Raw genomic sequence first — 23,598 nt, forward strand, 5'->3', positions numbered from 1 at the left:
TTGTATTGTACCACGCAAGACAGGCTCATGAGCTTCCCACAGTGTTATTGGGGAGATGTCTGTTGTATTATTAATTGATATGTATTCCTTTAAAGCTTGTTCAATGGCCATCTGATGTAGTGGGTGTTTGAGCATTATGTCCGGTAAGTACCACGTTGGGTCATGCGCTTTTGGTATGGCTGAGGCTATAGTAGTGTATACTGCATTATGGTCAGACCACGGAATCGGAATTATATCTGATGCAATAATTTCTGGTATCATTCCTATTGTTAGAAAAATATGATCTATTCTGGTGAAGGTTTGATGAGGGTGCGAGAAATAAGTGAATTTCTTTTTCATTGGGTTACTTTCTCTCCACGAATCTACCAGATTGTATTTGGAAAGAAGTTGAGAAAAAGGTAATCTAGAGGTTATTTTGGATGGTGTAAAAGGCGATTTATCTAGAAATGGGAGGAGGACCTGGTTCGAATCCCCGCACATTATCACTGTTCCTATTTTGTGTGTATTAATCACTTGTAATATATGTGAGAGGAATGGTGTAGGTTGTTTGTTAGGAGCGTAGTAGGAAATCACCGTGATTGCTGTATCCATTATATAACCCATGAGTATCAGGTATCTACCTTCTGGGTCTTTAATTTCTGATGATAAGGTGAATGGTGTGGATCGGTGAAATGCAATTAGAGTTCCCCTTTGCTTGGTACAGGCAGAAGCCGTGTAAATTTGTTGATAAAAAGGAGAAATATATTTTGGAGTAGAATCTTTGGTGAAGTGTGTTTCTTGGAGGCATACTATGTGAGCCTTCTTGTTATGAAAAGTACGGAAGGCTTTGGTCCTTTTTTGAGGGACATTTATTCCCTGAACATTCAGGGAAAGTATATTCAGTGGTGCCATGGCAACAGATCAAATAGTTTTGACTTACTTTTTGTTATGCAGAGCTGACTGCGCAGATCAACCTGTGTGGACTGAAGAGATGAATAGATAGAAAAGAAACCAGTGAATTCTGGAGTAAAGAGTAAACAAAAAACATATGAGATTAGATGATACATTGTATAAATTATTTTTTGCAAGTAATCACAATTTACCCGTGAAAGAGAGTAAATATCTCTCTCAGGGGAATAAGTGCCTTCGTCACACTCCCACATAATATGGTTGGGAGAATGAGGAGGGCTAATGGGGGTACACGGATTTTCCGCTTACAGGAGAGAAGTGCTATGTCAAAAGACATCAAAATGATGTTTCATTAATTGGAGTGCAGAATATAGTTTTTGTTGAAATTATTTATTCCAGGGTGGTTGTATATGGTTAGTCTTGCCCTAGGCTAAATAATTCAGTTAGAAAGGTACTGTTAATAACTTTGGTATTGATGAAGATAGTTTGAATTATTTTTGGATTTTATCCCTTTTAGAGTAAACAATTACATATTTAATTCATATGTAACTGTTTAGATATGTTAACTCATAAAATTGAGGTTGTAATGCTTCAGATTAGAATAAACAAAAACATAATTCTAGGAACTAGTTAGGTAATAATATATTTGTTTTAACCACTTCAGCCCCGGAAGGATTTACCCCCTTCCTGACCAGAGCACTTTTTACAATTTGGCACTGCGTCGCTTTAACTGCTAATTGCGCGGTCATGCAATGCTGTAACCAAACGAAATTTGCGTCCTTTTCTTCCCACAAATAGAGCTTTCTTTTGATGGTATTTGATCACCTCTGCTGTTTTTATTTTTTGCGCTATAAACGGAAAAAGACCGAAAATTTTGAAAAAAAATGATATTTTCTACTTTTTGTTATAAAAAAAATCCAATAAACTCAATTTTAGTCATACATTTAGGCCAAAATGTATTCGGCCACATGTCTTTGGTAAAGAAAAATGTCAATAAGCGTATATTTATTGTTTTGCGCAAAAGTTATAGCGTCTACAAACTAGGGTACATTTTCTGGAATTTACACAGCTTTTAGTTTATGACTGCCTATGTCATTTCATGAGGTGCTAAAATGGCAGGGCAGTACAAACCCCCCCCAAATGACCCCATTTTGGAAAGTAGACACCCCAAGGAAATTGCTGAGAGGCATGTTGAACTCATTGAATATTTATTTTTTTGTCCCAAGTGATTGAATAATGACAAAAAAATAAAAAATAAATAAAAAAAAAAAAATTACAAAAAGTTGTTACTAAATGATATATTGCTCACACAAGCCATGGGCATATGTGGAATTGCACCCCAAAATACATTCAGCTGCTTCTCCTGAGTATGGGGATACCACATGTGTGGGACTTTTTGGGAGCCTAGCCGCGTACGGGGCCCCGAAAACCAAGCACCGACTTCAGGATTTCAAAGGGCATAAATTTTTGATTTCACTCCTCACTACCTATCACAGTTTTGAAGGCCATAAAATGCCAAGATGGCACAAACCCCCCCAAATGACCCCATTTTGGAAAGTAGACACCCCAAGCTATTTGCTGAGAGGCATGTTGAGTCCATGGAATAGTTTATTTTTTGACACAAGTTGCAGGAATGTGACAAATTTTTTTTTTTTTTGCACAAAGTTGTCACTAAATGATATATTGCTCACACAGGCCATGGGCATATATGGAATTGCACCCCAAAATACATTTAGCTGCTTCTCCTGAGTATGGGGATACCACATGTGTGGGACTTTTTGGGAGCCTAGCCGCGTACGGGGCCCCGAAAACCAAGCACCGCCTTCAGGATTTCTAAGGGCATAAATTTTTGATTTCACTCCTCACTACCTATCACAGTTTTGAAGGCCATAAAATGCCAAGATGGCACAAAACCCCCCCAAATGACCCCATTTTGGAAAGTAGACACCCCAAGCTATTTGCTGAGAGGCATGTTGAGTCCATGGAATATTTTATTTTTTGACACAAGTTGCGGGAAAGTGACAATTTTTTTTTTTTTGCACAAAGTTGTCACTAAATGATATATTGCTCAAACATGCCATGGGCATATGTGGAATTACACCCCAAAATACATTCTGCTGCTTCTCCTGAGTACGGGGATACCACATGTGTGGGACTTTTTGGGAGCCTAGCTTCGTACGGGGCCCCGAAAACCAAGCACCGCCTTCAGGATTTCTAAGGGCATAAATTTTTGATTTCACTCCTCACTACCTATCACAGTTTTGAAGGCCATAAAATGCCAAGATGGCACAAAACCCCCCCAAATGACCCCATTTTGGAAAGTAGACACCCCAAGCTATTTGCTGAGAGGCATGTTGAGTCCATGGAATATTTTATTTTTTGACACAAGTTGCGGGAAAGTGACAATTTTTTTTTTTTTTTTTTGCACAAAGTTGTCACTAAATGATATATTGCTCAAACATGCCATGGGCATATGTGGAATTACACCCCAAAATACATTCTGCTGCTTCTCCTGAGTACGGAGATACCACACGTGTGGGACTTTTTGGGAGCCTAGCCGCGTACGGGGCCCCGAAAACCAAGCACCGCCTTCAGGATTTCTAAGGGCATAAATTTTTGATTTCACTCCTCACTACCTATCACAGTTTTGAAGGCCATAAAATGCCAAGATGGCACAAAACCCCCCCAAATGACCCCATTTTGGAAAGTAGACACCCCAAGCTATTTGCTGAGAGGCATGTTGAGTCCATGGAATATTTTATATTTTGACACAAGTTGCGGGAAAGTGACAATTTTTTTTTTTTTTTTTTGCACAAAGTTGTCACTAAATGATATATTGCTCACAAAGGCCATGGGCATATGTGGAATTACACCCCAAAATACATTCTGCTGCTTCTCCTGAGTATGGGGATACCACATGAGTGGCACTTTTTGGGAGCCTAGCTTCATACGGGGCCCCGAAATCCAATCACCGCCTTCAGGATTTCTAAGGGCGTTAATTTTTGATTTCACTTCTCACTACCCATCACAGTTTCGAAGGCCATAAAATGCCAAGATAGCACAAAACCCCCCAAAATGATCCCATTTTGGAAAGTAGACACCCCAAGCTATTTGCTAAGAGGCATGGCGAGTATTTTGCAGCTCTCATTTGTTTTTGAAAATGAAGAAAGACAAGAAAAACGTATTTTTTTTTTCTTTTTTCAATTTTCAAAAGTTTGTGACAAAAAGTGAGGTCTGCAAAATACTCACTATACCTCTCAGCAAATAGCTTTGGGTGTCTATTTTCCAAAATGGGGTCATTTGGGGGGGGTTTGTGCCATCTGGGCATTCCATGGCCTCCGAAACTGTGATAGGCAGTGAAGAGTGAAATCAAAAATTTACGCCCTTAGAAAGCCTGAAGGCGGTGCTTGGTTTTCGGGGTCCCGTACGCGGCTAGGCTCCCAAAAAGTCTCACACATGGGGTATCCCCGTATTCAGGAGAAGCAATAGAATGTATTTTGGGGTGTAATTTCACATATTCCCATGGCATGTTTGAGTAATATATCATTTAGTGACAACTTTGTGAAAAAAAAAAAAAAAAAATTTGTCTTTTTCCCGCAACTTGTGTCACAATATAAAATATTCCATGGACTCGACATGCCTCTCAGCAAATAGCTTGGGATGTCTACTTTCCAAAATGGGGTCATTTTGGGGGGTTTTGAACTGTCCTGGCATTTTATGCACAACATTTAGAAGCTTATGTCACACATCACCCACTCTTCTAACCACTTGAAGACAAAGCCCTTTCTGACACTTTTTGTTTGCATGAAAAAATTATTTTTTTTTGCAAGAAAATTACTTTGAACCCCCAAACATTATATATTTTTTTAAAGCAAATGCCCTACAGATTAAAATGGTGGGTGTTTCATTTTTTTTTTTTCACACAGTATTTGCGCAGCGATTTTTCAAACGCATTTTTGGGGGAAAAAGCACACTTTTTAACATTTTAATGCACTAAAACACACTATATTGCCCAAATGTTTGATGAAATAAAAAAGATGATCTTAGGCCGAGTACATGGATACCAAACATGACATGCTTTAAAATTGCGCACAAACGTGCAGTGGCGACAAACTAAATACATTTTTAAAAGCCTTTAAAAGCCTTTACAGGTTACCACTTTAGATTTACAGAGGAGGTCTACTGCTAAAATTACTGCCCTCGATCTGACCTTCGCGGTGATACCTCACATGCATGGTGCAATTGCTGTTTACATTTGACGCCAGACCAACGCTTGCGTTCGCCTTTGTGCGAGAGCAGGGGGGGGCAGGGGTGCTTTTTTTTTTTTTTTTTTTTTTTTTTTTCCTTATTATTTTTTTGCTTTTTTATCTTATTTTTAAACTGTTCCTTTCATTTTTTTTTTATGATAGCAATAGGTAGTGACAGGTACTCTTTTTTGAAAAAATTGGGGTCTATTAGACCCTAGATCTCTCCTCTGCCCTCAAAGCATCTGACCACACCAAGATCGGTGTGATAAAATGCTTTCCCAATTTCCCAATGGCGCTGTTTACATCCGGCGAAATCTAAGTCATAAAATGCTCATAGCTTCCGGTTTCTTAGGCCATAGAGATGTTTGGAGCCATTCTGGTCTCTGATCAGCTCTATGGTCAGCTGGCTGAATCACCGGCTGCATTCTCAGGTTCCCTGTTGGGACAGGAGAGCCAGAGAAAAACATGAAAGACGGTTGGGGGGGGGCATTCCCTCCCACTGCTTGTAAAAGCAGTCTAGAGGCTAATTAGCCGCTAGGATTGCTTTTACATGAAAGCCGACCGCTGGCTGAAAAGAATGATACCAAGATGATACCTAAACCTGCAGGCATCATTCTGGTATAACCACTCAAAGTCCAGCAACATACCAGTACATTGCTGGTCCTTGTTGGGCATACATTGTAAACTTTTTTTTCATGCAGCCTGTGGGCTGAACGAAAAAAAGATCTTGATCGGTGGGTATGCCCACCATTAGAATACCTCCCTTCATCCACCCACTTCTAATGATGGGCATACATGCACCGTTTTATATATGCCGAAGCATGGAGGCATCCTCCCACAAAAGGCAGGAGCAAATCGCTCCTGCTAAGCAAATGATGGTAAACAAAGTAACATTACAGTATAACAGTAATACTTACCATACCTGCAAAGCAAATACAAAAAAAAAAACATAGTAAAAAATAAAACATTTAACGCAACCTGTGCCTACCTAAAATATATATATGCCGAAGCATGGGGGCATCCTCCCACAAAAGGCAGGAGCAAATCGCTCCTCCACCCACTGCTGCCCCCACGCTTCGGCATATATGCTGAAGTATGTAACTGTGGTGGTGAAATCACCTCCGACAGCGCTGGAGTCACGGCTTTATGTATCGTGGGAGCAAACGCTGTTGCTGTCAAGATAAATAAATCCGCGCTGCAACTGAATGGCGTACCTGCTAAGCAAATGATGGTTAACAAAAAACAAAGTAACATTACAGTATAACAGTAATACTTACCATACCTGCAAAGCAAATACAAAAAAAAAACCATAGTAAAAAATAAAACATTTAACGCAACCTGTGCCTACCTAAAATATATATATGCCGAAACATGGGGGCATCCTCCCACAAAAGGCAGGAGCAAATCGCTCCTCCACCCACTGCTGCCCCCACGCTTCGGCATATATGCTGAAGTATGTAACTGTGGTGGTGAAATCACCTCCGACAGCGCTGGAGTCACGGCTTTATGTATCGTGGGAGCAAACGCTGTTGCTGTCAAGATAAATAAATCCGCGCTGCAGCTGAATGGCATACCTGAAAACAAAAAAATGGTTAAAACACATTAAACTATAAAAAAATTACATACCTGAAAAGCAAACATGATAAAACATAACAATAAAACATAGCAGAATAGAATACAGTAAAAAAGAGCAGAACAATAGAGAGAAAATAGAGAGAGAGAGAACAATAAAACGACAACTATTTTTGGTTTTTTTATTTTATATTTTTTTTGTGTATTTTTTTTTTTTTTTTTACTTTTTTTTTTTATAACTGTAACTTTTAAAACTGTAACGGTTCCAGGTTTGGGTCTCTCAAAATGCGATGGCATCTTGGAAGACCCTGTGAAAGTGTGTCCTAGTCTGTGCAGTGCTGTACCCTACGCTAAAACTCAACTAGTGTATGGTAGCGTTCAAAACATTCACCAATGCAAAGACCAGGATTGCCAGGACAGGAGGGACAATAATACCGGGTGTCACGCCTAAATCCGCGTTTGCTGCAGACACAATATTTTCTTTGGAGGGCTCGTTGGGTAGGGGTACTCGGGATGGCATAAGGAAAAATGCCTCTCATGCAGCCGGCCTACTGCATTTGGTTGGGGAAGGTGAGGTGGAGCACCGTCTGGAAACAGAAGGGCTCTGACGATCTCTTCCTGGAATTTAAGGAAGGATCCAGTCCGTCCTGAAGCTCTGTATAGCACATGAGCGTTCAGCAAAGCCAATTGAAATAAGTATACAGACACTTTTTTGTACCAGCGTCTGGCCTTACGGGCAATTAGGTACGGCGCCAACAACTGGTCGTTGAGGTCCACCCCTCCCATATTTTGGTTATATTCGTGGACACAGAGGGGTTTCTCCACAACACCAGTCGCCGTAGTAATTTGGGTCGTCGTGTCTGCATGAAGGGAGGTAAGAACGAAAACATTCTTATTGTCCCTCCACTTCATAGCGAGCAAGTTATTACACTGCAAGCAGGCTCTCTCCCCCAGCCTAAGACGGGAATCTACAAGCCGCTGAGGAAAGCCCCGGCGATTAGGTCGCACGGTGCCACATGCTCCAATTTGATGATCAAAAAGGTGACTAAAAAGTGGCACGCTCGTGTAATAATTGTCCACGTACAAGTGGTACCCCTTTCTGAATAAGGGTGACACCAAGTCCCACACTATCTTGCCAGCGCTTCCTATGTAGTCAGGGCAGTTTGTCGGCTCTACGTGACTATCTTTGCCCTCGTAAACCATAAATCTACATGTATAGCCTGTGGCCCTGTCACAGAGCTTATACATCTTGACCCTGTATCTGGCACGCTTGCTGGGAAGGTACTGTTTGAATGACAAGCGGCCAGAAAATTTAATCAGGGACTCATCAACGCAGACAACTTGATGGGGAGTAAACAAGTCTGCAAAACGTTGGTTGAAGTGGTTTACGAGGGGCTGAATTTTGTAGAGCCGATCGTATTCAGGGTCTCCACGAGGACGACAGAGTTCATTGTCGTTGAAGTGCATGAACCACAAAATCTGCTCGTATCGTGCCCTGGTCATGGAGGCAGAGAACACGGGCATATGGTGAATTGGGTCAGTGGACCAATATGACCGCAACTCACTCTTTTTGGTTATGCCCATGTTGAGGGAAAGGCCCAGAAAGATCTTAAATTCGGAGACCGTAATTGGTCTCCAATCTCTGGCAAGGGAGGACTGGGGAATAGTGGCGATGTGTTGACCAGCGTATAAATTGCTTTGGTCCACAATAGATCTATAGAGATCTTCGGTGAAAAACAGTGAATAAAAATCCAGTGGCGTAAAATCAACTGTTTCCACCTGAATTCCGGGTTGGCCAGTGAATGGGGGCAATACGGGTGCTGCAGAAGTGGTGGGTACCCAATTCGGGTTGGCGAATGCAGCAGGAAGGGCACTATGGGCACGACGGGACTGTGTTCGTCTTCTTGGTGGCAGTGGGACCCTACTAGTGCTTGCCACCTCACCAGCTTGAACTGCACTTATGGGACTCGCCACGTCACCACGTGATACTGCAGTGCTGGATGTACGACCAGGGTGTACTAGGCCGCTGGTGCTTGCCAGTTCACCAGAAGGAATAGCGGCACTAGTACTGCTCTGCTCCATACGAGGGACCTGCAGTTCTTGCACTTCAAGGACAGAAGAAGAAGTTCGGGGTCTGGTACACCTGACCCTAGCAGGGACCACAACTCCGTCGTCAGAGCTATCTGTCATGGAGCCGCTGTCCTCTACAGGATCGTATTCTGAGCCTGAACTTGACAGATGAGTGACTTCCTCTTCACTATCTGTCATGCTCAGAAACGTGTAGGCCTCTTCACTAGTGTACCTTCGATTTGCCATTTTGGGCTCTAAATTTAGGGGTACACTAGTGAGACTCACAGGCAAAAAAGCTCCTGACTGTCAGCGACTGATTCAAAACGCTACCAAAAAACTGTTAGCGATCGCAGGGATCAGGCCTGACTCTGCGAACACTGCAGTTATGTGTGCTTAGTGTTTTGTGACAGTTATCGATCGATACTGCACTTGGGTGGGCTGGGCAGGGCTGGGCCGAGGAGCAAAACGCAGGTGCTAGCAGGTATCTGGGCTGATCCCGCTAACACTGCGTTTTTTTTGGGGGACCCTAAACTGCTGGGGAGTATAGATCTGATCGGATCAGATATCGATCCGTTCAGATACTATAGCACTAAGGGAGGTGTATGCTGCGTGCGTGGGTGTTAGCGGTACTGGCGCTAACCTGACGCTGCCTGGGGCGACGCAGACCTTATCTGACCCTAAAAACTTAACTTATATCACCGCTGGGCAATTAGGGGGTTAAACCTTTATAAGGTAATAAACGGCGGGTGCCCTAAAACTATAATAGACTATAATAAACTATAAAAAACTACAAAAAACAAACCAACTAACCAGCGTCTCCCGTAACAATTATATGGTGATCACTGGTGAAAGGGTTAACTAGGGGGCAATCAAGGGGTTAAAACCTTTAGAAGGTAGTATATGGGGGTCACTGTCGCTATAAAAAACACTGACGGCGAACCTATATACTTACCTCCCTAACTAGCGTCACCTGTGTCACTAATACAGCGATCAGAAAAACTATTGCTTAGTGACACTGGCGACGGGGGGTGATCACGGGGTTAAAACTTTATTAGGGGGGGTTAGGGGGGTACCCTGGACCTAAGGGGGGGTACCCTAGACCTAAAGGGGGCTAACCTAACTGCCCTAACACTTGTAACTGACACAAACTGACACCAATGCAATAATCAGAAAAAAAAAAACCTGCTATTGGTGTCAGTATGTGTGGGGGTACAGGGGGGTGAACAGGGGGTGACTGGGGGGTGACAGGGGGGTGACAAGTGTGCCTGCGTGTTCTACTGTTAGTGTAGTGTTGGTGCACTTACTTGGATGTCTTCTCTCCTCGGCGCCGGATCAAAAAGACCGGCTCGAGGAGAGATGACATCACTTCCTCCGCTTCTGTTTACATTCACAGAAGCCGAGGAAGCTCGTCATTGGCCAGGAGCGATCGCGAGGGGGGAGCCACGAATGAGTGGCCTCCCCCTCACCTTCGATCGACCCTGACCTCGATCCGATCGGACCCCCCACCCGCGGGCAGGCAAGGACGTACCTGTAAGTCCTTTTGCCTGCCCGTGCCATTCTGCCGACGTATATAGTCGTGCGGCGGTCGGCAAGTGGTTAAGAAAAGAAAGAAAAAGCTTCCATTACTTCTGGATTATTGAACATATTTGTCCTAAAAAGTAATACATCTATTGTTATTACCTGATAATATATAACTGAACAAGAATTTCCTTATTTCATTTATATATTCTAAGGCTATATGAATCAGAAGTAATAAGAAATATAACTGGAATGTAACATGATCCCACACAGTGTGTGACTATCAGAATGCAGTTACATTCAGTTATAAATACAGGTTTTTTATAGAGAACCATCTCTTAGTATAATAAATGAAGAGATATCAGGAATTAGGATGTCAGTCCATTGAATCTTCTTGGTCCATGGATAATGTGGCATAACGGCCTCTTTTATGAGAATGATGATTCCCATTATGTTCTGAAATTTTCTGAGTGCTGCCTGAAGGTGAAGATGATGTCATTCTTCTGCGTGTGGGAGAGTTGCTGCTTGTGGGTTCTGTCAGATTTAATTTTTAAAGGGTTTGTTGTAGTTCATCTGCTGATCTGCTTCTGTAAATTGTACCTTGGTAGTTAAATCTGACTGAAAAGGGGAAGCCCCATTAATACATAATGTTGTGGCGTTGCAGTTCCATTAGTTGGGGTTTCATGGATCGTCTCTTAGTAATAGTAAGTTGGGATAGGTCAGCAAAAATTTGATAATTGTGTCCTTGAAAATTAAGTTCCTTTTTTCTCTTGCAGCAATTAGTATTTGTTCTTTCGTTCTGTAATAATGAAATTTTGTGATTATATCACGTGGGGGTCCATCTTTCTTTTTGGCTGTGAGGGCTCTGTGTACTCTGTCCAGTTCTAAACGTTCAATAGGGATATCTGGCTTTAGTTCTTGTAATAGAGCAGTAATAGTAGATTGCAGGTCTGTCACAGTTTCAGGTATTCCCCTTATGCGCAAGTTTGAACGTCTGGCTCTATTTTCGTAATCTTCGAGCTTAGTTTGAAGTATTAAATTCTCTTCTTTTAATTGTTCCAATTCTGTTATATTTTCTTGGGTTGTAATTTCAATTTCATCCATTTTTATTTCTAAGGTTGCGGTGCGGTTTCCCAGCTCTCTTATTTCTTTGGTTAGGCTTTTTGTTATTTGGTCTGAGGTTTGTTTTAAAGCCTTATGAAGCATCTTTTCAAATTGTAATAATATTACTGGGGATGCTGAGGAGGCTTGTGGAGAAGTTTGTGAGAGGATTTGTTCTGTATCTGACTCAAATGGAGAGTCTTGCTGTGACATTTTCTGTCCGTGAGAGCGCCCTGATGCTGTATCTTGTGAGGTGACTGGAGCTGCTTTAGTTACAGTGAGTGCCTGTGAGCTCTTTGTGAGGTGATTTTTATTTCTGCCACAGTTTCCTCCCAGTACCATATTTCCTGCCCAAACTTTCACAGTTTGTTCCCTGGGGCAAAAAGGTTCAAATGGATACCTTTTGAGCCTGCAGGCTCCGCTTTGTCCTTCTCTTCTCTCCTCAGTGGTGCAGAGCTCTAACAATGCATGTCTGCTCTGCTAGGCTCCGCCCATCTCCCCCCTTCATATTCCTATTTCTGGCTTCAAATATCGGTGTGCTAAATATACCTTTTGTTTCATTCTCATAGGGGAGAAAATACTCCGGACGTCTGAGGACACCAGGAACCCCCCATCTCCTGAAGAAGGGGAACAGAGGACACTACAACCAGTGGATGTGGAGGAAGGAGAGGTGGTTGAAATTGTCACCACAACAGGTAAGTGTCTGAGACCATAGATTCAGGTAATAGATGTATGCCTGCATATTTATAATACATGGTGTGTATTTTTTCTTTTAGGTGATGTTGTAGAAGAACAATCTCCTCTTTTCACCAGTGACAGCGCACAAAGGCTAATCCAGGACCTAATGTTTTGTAGTCGGGATTTAGACATCATCAAGCAAAAAACAAATGAGGTTGAACAAAAACTGAAGAACATGATTGATGTACTAGGAAGCATCTAAATAACAACAAAATGACACCATTTTATATTTTTTGTGACCAATTTTTTAAAATTTTTGACGCTTTTCAAAAAGCCAAATTTTGAAGATGCACACAGTGTGTCAACATGTGCTATCTGCCATCAGGGGATATCAATGTATGTGTTTTGTGGGTGCAACCCCTTCCTCGTAACTCAAGTAGGTGAGAGGAAGTGGTTACACCCCCAAAACACGTCCATTGATCTCCCATGATGGGAGATAGCACATGTTGACATTAGGCATGGGATCAGGAGGGAAATCCCCAGTTTGACTCCCAATTTGTGTGCATCTTCAAAACTTGGCTTTTACAGGGGTGACATCATCCCATCTGATGAAGGCAATATCAACACATTTTTGACACTATAATGTCTGATGTTGCCTTCAGTTTTTCAGTGTTGAACTTTGTAAGTTCCTGGGTTGTGTATGTTATGTTTTGAAACATGCCTGTTTATGTACTAAAAAAATATTTTCAAGGTAAAACTTTATAAAAACAAGATGTTTAAAAAAAAAAAAAAAATTTTACAATGCTCATGTGAATGTGCACGGAGTAAAAGGTTTTATACTCAACAATGTGTGGCTTCTTTTTTCAATGCTCAATACCATTTTTTGTATTAAGTTGGTGCTTACAGTGACAATGGGTGTTATTTAATAAAGGAGACAGCTAAAAGAAACACAAGCAGTAAATCAAAATCAAGATTTTATCAGATAATATCTAAAATAAATTACAAATTCGCTGGCATAGCAATGGCCCCCCTACCCGTAAAATAATCTACATATTTTTTTTCACTTCACGGGTGCTTTGGGGGGGTAAGCCAGGACGGCCAGCTTCCAGGGTCGTCATTGTATTTTCAGGCCCAACTGAGGCAACATAATTTGGAGCATTTCTCTTTAAAAAGTTGTGAAGTATGCAGCATGCTAGAACTATGTGGTTCAGTTTGTACTCCGCCATATTTATTGCCATAAGAAATAGGCAGAACCGGCTGGCCGTTATCCCAAAGGCATTCTCCACGACTCTTCTGGCTCTGGCCCGCCGGTAAAAAACCCTCTTCTCTGGGGTGAGGGTCCTCTGGGGGAATTGCCTCATCAGGTGATCACCCAAACCAAATGCTTCATCAGCGATAAAAATAAATGGCAGTCCTTCAACATTCTCTTCCGCAGGTGGCAATCCCAAGCCACCAATCTGGAGACATCGGTAGGACTCGGTCTGGGCAAAGACTCCACCATCCGAAATGTGGCCATTCTTTCCACGTCCACATAGAGAAACTCGTATGTCGCCGACACCACCGCCATCAACACAATACTATTGAACCCCTTATAATTAAAATAGTATGACCCCGGGTGGTGGGACGATGTGAACATGTTTCCCATCGATTGCCCCTCCGCAGTTAGGAAAGTCCCAATGCAGAGCAAATTGGGAAGCCACAGTCTGCCATTCCTGTGGCGTGCAAGGAAACTGTGGAGTCAAAAAATAAAAAAAAATATTAGTACTTTTGCACATAACATTGCAAGCAGATTAGACACAACATTCTTGGCCAACATCAGTATAACATTTATTTTAAGGAGTATTTAAAGACAAAAATATAAGGTCCACTTATCAGATTCCTCACCCCCTCTGATGGCCCATTGGAAACATTTTAGGGTGGGAGGGTTATAAATGAGTTTTGAACCCCAAAGAAAAGCCTCTGGCACTCTGCCTGAATTTAAGGACAACAATAACATTTGGACACATTTTAGCAGGTGTTTAGGGTAAAGCACTACAATGGAGCTGACAAAATACATTGTTAAGTGACTAGGCTAGGTGTGTATGGGCCCAGGATAGCATGCTGGGGAAGTTAGTGAAGGCAAATATGCATGAGGGACAAAAAAGGAGCATTAAAGCTTACAGCATGCATGAGGACAAAGAGGACATTCACAGCATATTACAATCATGGTAATTAGGGAATGATGAAGGAAATACAAAACATTAGCATACATTAAATACATGGAATGTGGTGTTAAAGGAGAAAACTTACCCTTATATAGTCCTTCAGCAGGATCTGTATTATGTATGGCACAACAGGTCTTTGGAATAATGATCCCCAGAGCCTAGGGGGAGATGCCTGTAGAGAACTTGAGGTTCTGGAGACTTCTCCCCATCATCAAGTACCGCAATGCGGCGAGGAGCCCCTGCTCTGGAGTGATGACTTACCACATGCAGGTGTCCTGCTTCGTAATATAAGGGGACAGCAAAGCCAACAGACGGTGAAAAACGGGGTCCGTCATCCAGAGAAAATTCCTGAAATCATCAGGATTATTCTCCTGGACCTCACGCAGCAAAGGCATGTGAGAGAACTGGTCACGCTGGAGTGACCAATTCTTGGTCCATGAACTCCTCCCTACCCTGTTCATGGACTGGGCTTGGGTCAAAGCAAGAACCCCAACACAAAGCCCACGCATATCATGAACTCTACGATGAGTACGTACCTGCAACATGGCTTCAAAACGGTCGGCCGGTCAGAACGAACTAACAGAACGCACTGAAGAACAGAAAGGCCTGTGAAGAGCGAGCTGAAAATCAGAAACGAGTGGACAAGAATGCACTGAAAAACAGATACGAACTGACTACACGCACTGAAAACCAGATACAAACCCACAAGCACAAACTGAAGAGCAGTAACAGAATGAAAAGCAAGAGGCTGAAAAGCGCGAATCCTCTCTCAAACTTCTACTAACACAAGATAAACACGAGATTAGCAGAAGGAGCCCAAAGGGTGGCGCACTGGGTATTGAACTTCCGTTTTATAGTCCCATCATACGTGTTGTACATCACCGCATTCTTGACGGTCGCAAGACCGCAAGACAAGCTTGAGTGGAATTCCGTCGAAAAAACCATCCAAGGCTTTTCTGACGAAAATTCCGCTCTTGTGTACGCGGCATAACAGCTGAGTGCAAGTATAAGTGTGCTGTTTTTACTCACACAGGATCTGCTTTCTTCTCTCCCTGACAAACTTGTGCTTTAGCCAATGACAGCACAGATTAGCAGGTGACTTGCGCCTGCGTGCTCCCAACCCGGAAGATAGGCGGCGACGTACCAGTATGTTGTACGGCCTGCCTGTGCTGCTTGCCCATGGTAAAACTACTGTGAGAGGGTGGAAAGTAGTTTAAACAGAATGAAGTAGAGGGAAAATGTTTTAGAAACAATTTAAATTTATTTTTTTTTCTTTCTAAATGTCATTTTTACTTATTTAATTGTACAGGCATGGCACTTCACAGACAGGTTTAAGGCATACCACCAAGTGTCATTTTCCTGACACAAAGAGGTAAAAAAGTGACAGTGGAGAGAGCTGCACCACAAAGCCTGTGAATGACAGACTCAGCTGTTTTCCTGTGTGTTCCTGTGCGGTGAAAGGCATTGTAAAACACCTGTCACTGCAAGGACACATAGAAAACAATGTTTTCTGTGTTTCCCATTCACGCTGCAATGCAGCAAGGAACTGTGCTGCAGCGTGCTGCAATAAAATGCAGACAATGCAGCGTGCTGCAATAAAATGCAGACAATGCAGAGTGCTGCAGTATAATGCAGACAACAAAAAAAAGGAGTTGTGTGATGTGCTGAATCATGCACTACACTGCTCTCTACCGCAGTCACAAACAAACAGCTGCAGGAGAGGTAGAACGCTCTGGCAGCTCAGCTGTCCATTCTTGTGTGAATTGGCCCTTAGAGTATTTTGAGATATTGAGGCCGAATTACCAAAGAAGTTAAGAATGCTCACGCAACAAATTGTGTGAAGGTTAATTTCAATTATCCAATTACCTGAATAGAAAATTCATGTTTACTTACTTCATCTGTACTTCATTAGATAATTGAAGTCAACATTTACACAATTTATTACGTGAACATTGTCAAATTCTTTAGTAAATCAGCCGCTCTAATCTATCAATTTTAATATTCTATCTAGAATTCAAGGCTTGAATACTAGATAGAATAATAATAGATAATATGACAGAATTTTGGGATAATATGGTAGATTGCTAGGATATTATATAGGACTTTTTCTATGTGGTTTGATTGTGGTTTCTGACATTCTGACAAAATATTTACGAGAGCAATGATATATTATCTCAGAGAGTGCCAACATATTATCTCAGAATTGTCATGTCGAAATTATCATAGTTTTGTTTATTACCCGCTCCCAGGGTTTTTTCATAATTTACACCAAAGGTCTAGTATAACACACATTTTATTTACAGTAAAAGAAGTGAATATATGTTTTTTGATTAAGAGGCAAAATCATATGCAAATTTCCTAAGTCTCGAGACTTGTTTTTTAAAATAAAAACACATCATACAACAGAGATCACAAGTTTTAATAGTTAAAAGCTTTAATTTTATTACAAGGTAGTTACAGTCGTCATAACTTGGACAACCAACATAGGTTAATTTTCTCTTCTGACAGTTAATCAGTTTTGTGTAGATTTGCTTAGACAAACACTGAGTGTACTATTTACTATAACATCTTGTCCAAGTTATTTTATGCAAAAACATCCTTGCATCTTACAAAGGTCTTTATTATTATGTAAAGATGCATTTTTAAATGAACCATTAAAAAGCACAAAGAAGCAGACTATTCTTGGTTATGGTTTTGGTTGATGATTGAGTGTTACTCACCAAGCTGCATTTTGACCTTTTTTTTTTAAAGCTCCGGCAAAATAATCTTTTACCAAGCCATTACCATTGTTAATAAAAGTACTTTTATGATGTGCCATTAGGATCTGTAACTGTAAAAAGCCAGAGGAAACTCTTTTTTTATTTATTGGGACTTGATATTTCATGGAGGTAGGAAAGAAAGAACATTAGGATGACATTTATTTTAAGTTTTCAGAAAAAAAGGCAACACTGTTGCACATGTTACTGGGATCCATTCCCTGGAATACAAGCACACTGTTGGGTCTGTTGATCCTTTATTCAATAGGCTTATTTTTATGGAAATTCCCATGCAACCAGTTTGGCCTTTCATCTACAAATCTTAGAGCGTTTTATGTTGTTGAGGCCAAGTATACATTAACTTATTGAGATTCAGTCCGATCAATCCGTGTTAGTTGTGTTTTTCTCAAAAGCCACTTAAAAATAAATCCTTCAAGGCAATGTTCTTTAGGCTCACTTTTTCATTATTTCCAGAGGCAAAAGCTGGCAAGGCAATTTATAATTCAATTTTTGCTAAATCCACAACACCTAATATATATGTCAGGCATTTCAACGGCAGAGTACTTTGGGGATAGGTGATAAATTGTGGCGATTATAAATGCAAGCTGTTCTTTCAAAGATTCAGTAAAAAAAAAAAGAAGTAATAGATTATTAGAAACATATAATGTAGTTCCAGATTACATTGAAGTACAAAAGACAATAGCAAATATGTTTTCTGTTGTGGTTTATAGTTTTTTTCAGAAGACAGGGAAAAAACTGGTTAAAGAGATTGTAATGTAGACCACAATGGCAACTTTCACACAGATCTTAATGATTGCCCAGTAGTCTTTTAGCAGTGTTATATCTCTAAAGCCACAATAACTCAATTAATTCCAAGCAAAGAATGCTTTCAAGGGAACCTGAAGTATGGCCCTTACAACCTACCTGGACACCAGAATGTGAAAAGAACAAATATAGTGTCATAATATAATTCATTTTCATCTTTGAAATATCTCCTTTAAATTTAAGAGATATTTTTCTTTGAGACAGTTACAAATAAACTGTTTATTATTACAGCTGAACAAAGCCCAAACCTTTTCTAGTATCTAGCTTAAGAAAATAAACTTTGTGAGTATTAAAAAGAATAAATAAAAACAATAACAGTAATAATGCAAGCATCACAATACATTCCACTGACAGTATTCAGACTAATGACTAGTTTCTGTGTGTTTTTTTTAATATGTAGAAGGCACTGATATTTTACAATGCTTATATCAGTACCTATTTTGTCAAATATATTTTTCTGATAGTGCTTTTATTTTAGCATACCAGTTATATTTATAGCGTTAAGGCAAATTTCCACTGGGCTATAAACTGGTTTGCATATACAGTGCCTTGAAAAAGTATTCATACCCCTTGAAATTTTCCACATTTTGTCATGTTACAACCAAAAACGTAAATGTATTTTATTGGGATTTTATGTCATAGACCAACACAAAGTGGTACATAATTGTGAAGTGGAAGGAAAATGAGAAAATGGTTTTCAACATTTTTTACAAATAAATATCTGAAAAGTGTGGCGTGCATTTGTATTCAGCCCCCTTTACTCTGATCCCCCTAACTAAAATCTAGTGGAACCAATTGCCTTCAGAAGTCACTTAATTAGTAAATAGAGTCCAACTATGTGTAATTTAATCTCAGTATCAATACAGCTGTTCTGTGGAGCTCTTAGAGGTTTATTAGAGAACCTTAGTGAAAAAACAGCATTATGAAGTCCAAGGAGCATACCAGACAGGTCAGGGTTAAAGTTGTGGAGAAGTTTAAAGTATAGGGTTAGTTTATAAAAAAATCCCAAGCTTTGAACATCTTACAGAGCACTGTTCAATTCATCATCTGAAAATGAAAAGAGTATGGCACAACTGTAACCCAACCAAGACATGGCTGTCCACCTAAACTGACCGGCTGGGCAAGGAGAGTATTAATCAGAGAAGCAGCCAAGAGGGCCATGGTAACTCTGGGGCAGCTGCAGAAACCCACAGCTCGTTTGGGAGAATGTGTACACAGGACAACTATAATGCCGCGTACACACGATCGGACTTCTCATCTGAAAAAGATATGACGGCTTTTCCGAACGTATTCCGCTCAAGTTTGCCTTGTATACACATGGTCAAGCAAAATTTCGGTGAAATTACGATTGTCAAGAACGCGGTGACGTACAACATTACGATGAGCCGAGAAAATGAAGTTCAATGCTTCTGAGCATGCGTCAAATTGTTTCCGAGCATGAGTAGGAATTTTGCACGTCGGAATTGACAGACGATCGCATTTTCGGATAGGAACTTTTCCTGACCGAAAAATTGAGAGCATGCACTCAATCTTTTGCTGGCTGGAATTCCGCCAGCAAAAGAGCGATGGAGCATATACATGGTCGCATTTTCCGACAAAAAACTCTCATCGGCCTTTTGCAGGCCGAAATTCCAATTGTGTGTACGCGGCATTAGTCATGTACTACTCAAAGTGTTGCAGTGAATTGTTTTGGCATTAATTAGCACTATTGCACTCTATGAAGTGAAGTGTTCACACAGATAAGAAAAGACCACTTGATTTATGTATTAATTTATTGATTGAGAATATGCATTATAATTAATGATTTATATTGCAGCTAGGTATGATTAATAGTGCTGCACTCATTAGGGTAAATCAATTTGTGGATGGTATGTGAATCATATAGGAGTGCTGACTTGCTAGCATAGAAGATAGTAATTATAACAGCAGCACGGGAGGATTATCAGAAACTATTTTTGAGTCTTATCTTCCAGTAAGGCTTCATGTACACTGCTGCTGGTAAACAGATTTTTAGGAGCAGTTGGGCGTTTTTTTATGTTATCTTATCAGTACATGTATACAGGATCGTTTATAGTCATCTCTAGGCAGTTGAGTTTAGAAGCATTTTTTGGAAAGCAAAAAAATGCGCTCCGGACGGATGTTCAGATGCATTTGAAACAGGTTGTAAACACGAGAGTTTTCACTGCACAGGTATGGATTCAAACCAGGTGTGAAGAGAATGGTTGTCTCCGAGAGTAAAGAGCCCCAGGTGAATCATGCTGAAGGTAGATGAAAAAATCCGGACAGCCGCACACTGGGAAGATATTATCTCAAAGTATTTATTGTAAAATCAGGATCATACAGGATACCGTGGCAAAAAAGTACAGGCAATCAGCTAATGCGTTTCGCACTTATGCTAAGTGCTTACTCATAGCTGAGCCGTGTTTCATTTATAGGCATTTTTCTTTTTTGACTATTTGAGAAAAAAACGCTTTTAAATGCAAATGCGGCTAAACGCGGCATGTAAACATGGCAAAACGGACGTTTTTAAACGTTGTTTACTATCTGTCAAGTTAAATAGTTCAGGAGAGGTTTTAAAACGTCCCGTGTACATTAAGCCTAAAAGTTACCTCTGTAAACAGTTGTGAACACTTCCACCCCTTTGTTATGGAGTGATACAAAAAGAGATGTTTTGTAGTCCTACCATACTTGCTGCCCTATGGTAACAATGATTCTCCTCCACAGATACACTACAATGGGTGAGTGTCACCCTAGGGCTAGATGTGTGTTACTGGCAGAATCACCCAGTAAAAAAAGGGAAAAATCCAGAAAAAAAGAAAACTGATGAAGATACTATATCTGAGGACTGGTAAACTGCAATATACTACATGTTGTTTATTGGGTTTAAATAAACTTTAAGCACTTGCTGACTGCCCTATAGCACATTTACTGCTACAGGGCAGCTGCACTGTGCAGGATCATGTATATATGTGTGATCCTGCTTGTCCAGGTATCAGGTGCGAGTGTGCGCTGTCACCACCTCTGGACACTGCTGATCACAAGCGTGAGGCCTGAGACAAGGAGAAGAGAGCATATGCCATTAAGATAGCACCACACATTGGAATGGTGATCATATATAGGAACAGCAATATTATTTTGGAATCTGAAGTCCCTGGAATCACATTAAAATTAAAACAGTTGTTGCTGAAGTTCAGTGGTATAGTACCAAAATACAGTGGCTTGCGAAAGTATTCGGCCCCCTTGAACTTTTCAACCTTTTGCCACATTTCAGGCTTCAAACATAAAGATATAAAATTTTTATTTTTTGTGAAGAATCACCAACAAGTGGGACACAATTGTGAAGTGGAACGAAATCTTTTGGATTTTTGAAACTTTTTTAACTAATAAAAAAATGAAAAGTGGGGCGTGCAAAATTATTCGGCCCCCTTGCGTTAATACTTTGTCTTGTTGGAAGATAAATCTCCGTCCCAGTTTCAGGTCTTTTGCAGACTCCAACAGGTTTTCATCCAGAATGGTCCTGTATTTGGCTGCATCCATCTTCCCCTCAATTTTAACCATCTTCCCTGTCCCTGCTGAAGAAAAGCAGGCCCAAACCATGATGCTGCCACCACCATGTTTGACAGTGGGGATGGTGTGTTGAGTGTGATGAGCTGTGTTGCTTTTACGCCAAACATATCGTTTTGCATTGTGGCCAAAAAGTTCGATTTTGGTTTCATCGGACCAGAGCACCTTCTTCCACATGTTTGGTGTGTCTCCCAGGTGGCTTGTGGCAAACTTTAGACGAGACTTTTTATGGATATCTTTGAGAAATGGCTTTCTTCTTGCCACTCTTCCATAAAGGCCAGATTTGTGCAGTGTACGACTGATTGTTGTCCTATGGACAGACTCTCCCACCTCAGCTGTAGTTCTCTGCAGTTCATCCAGAGTGATCATGGGCCTCTTGGCTGCATCTCTGATCAGTCTTCTCCTTGTCTGAGCTGAAAGTTTAGAGGGGCAGCCAGGTCTTGGTAGATTTGCAGTGGTCTGATACTCCTTCCATTTCAAAATGATCGCTTGCACAGTGCTCCTTGGGATGTTTAAAGCTTGGGAAATCTTTTTGTATCCAAATCCGGCTTTAAACTTCTCCACAACAGTATTACAGACCTGCCTGGTGTGTTCCTTGGTCTTCATGATGCTCTCTGCGCTTTCAACAGAACCCTGAGACTGTCACAGAGCAGGTGCATTTATACAGAGACTTGATTACACACAGGTGGATTCTATTTATCACCATCAGTCATTTAGGACAACATTGGATCATTCAGAGATCCTCGCTGAACTTCTGGAGTGAGTTTGCTGCACTGAAATTAAAGGGGCCGAATAATTTTGCACGCACCACTTTTCAGTTTTTTAATTGCTAAAAAAGTTTAAAATATCCAATAGATTTCGTTCCACTTCACAATTGTGTCCCACTTGTTGGTGATTCTTCACAAAAAATTTAAATTTTATATCTTTATGTTTGAAGCCTGAAATGTGGCAAAAGGTTGAAAAGTTCAAGGGGGCCGAATACTTTCGCAAGCCACTGTATGTAAAAAAAATCAGTTTGTTTGACAAGTGTCATCTTGCTCTTTTTGTGGCTTTTGCGATACATTGAGCTGCATTGTCTTACGCTGGCCATATACTGGTAGATTTTCTTGTGAATGCTCGCATGAAATTGTTGTCAGCACATTTGATAATGTCATCAAAGACTTGACAAATGTTGTTCCCAAGTACAAACTTTTGTTTGGAATTTTGCATCCTGCTTCTTTGATTTTTTTCATCACTATGGTTGAAAGGGATTATCAGTTTGACCCAATTAACCATTGATTAATTGAATGAATGTTCTGAAAATTAAAATAAAAAAAAAACATTTTTACTGGTGTATGGCTAGCTTTAGAATGCTCATTTTCTTCCTGGTAAATATATCCCTTATTAGCATGTGCTCCATGTGGCTTTACAGATTGCCCAGTTTTATATAAATAAACTAGGATGTGGTCACGGGGCTTATATCAGACAAACTTGGAATGGAAGAAAGGAGCAAAAGGCAACCAGTAAACACACATTCCATAACTGATTTTAATCGGAATCGTACAAATATCAGTGAACAGTAATTGCTTTTCGACATAACTTGTCACATTTTCTTCAAATGGATTTGGAACACAGAAAATATAAATATTCACCTAGTTCATACCATTATATTTCATAATGTCTGATTTTTATGACTATTTAAGTTGCTAATGCTGTTTATCTCATGTTCCAGCTTATTCATCAGTGATAAGAGAATAAACATCTAAAAAATATGAGTGGGATATATCCTTTCATCAGTTCCCCTAGCCTCCCTTATGGATACCATGTCCTTTCTGAAGTTCTCAGTGAGGTCACACATGAATGAAATATATGTCTTAAGTTTTAAAACTTGGGAGTTCTAATTATGCCTTTATACATCTTCATGGAATGTCTGCAACGTTCCTCTTATCAAACATGTAAATTACAATTTTTTTTTTAATAACAGTTTGGTTTGTTTTTAGAAATCTACATTGCTAAACTAAGGGATGTGTATGCTTTAACATTTGGTTGGTTATTAGATGTGCTTGTAACTTGTGTTTGAAAGATTCTCACAGAGCTGGAAGAACCCCCAAAAATTACAAATCAAGCATCTTGATGCTCCAAATTTGAATTTGGAAATGAACTTGCATTGTAAGTGCACTGCAACTCAATGAATCT

Source organism: Aquarana catesbeiana, linkage group LG01 (genome assembly GCF_042186555.1).
Source record: "Aquarana catesbeiana isolate 2022-GZ linkage group LG01, ASM4218655v1, whole genome shotgun sequence".
In the NCBI taxonomy this organism is placed as follows: Eukaryota; Metazoa; Chordata; class Amphibia; order Anura; family Ranidae; genus Aquarana; species Aquarana catesbeiana.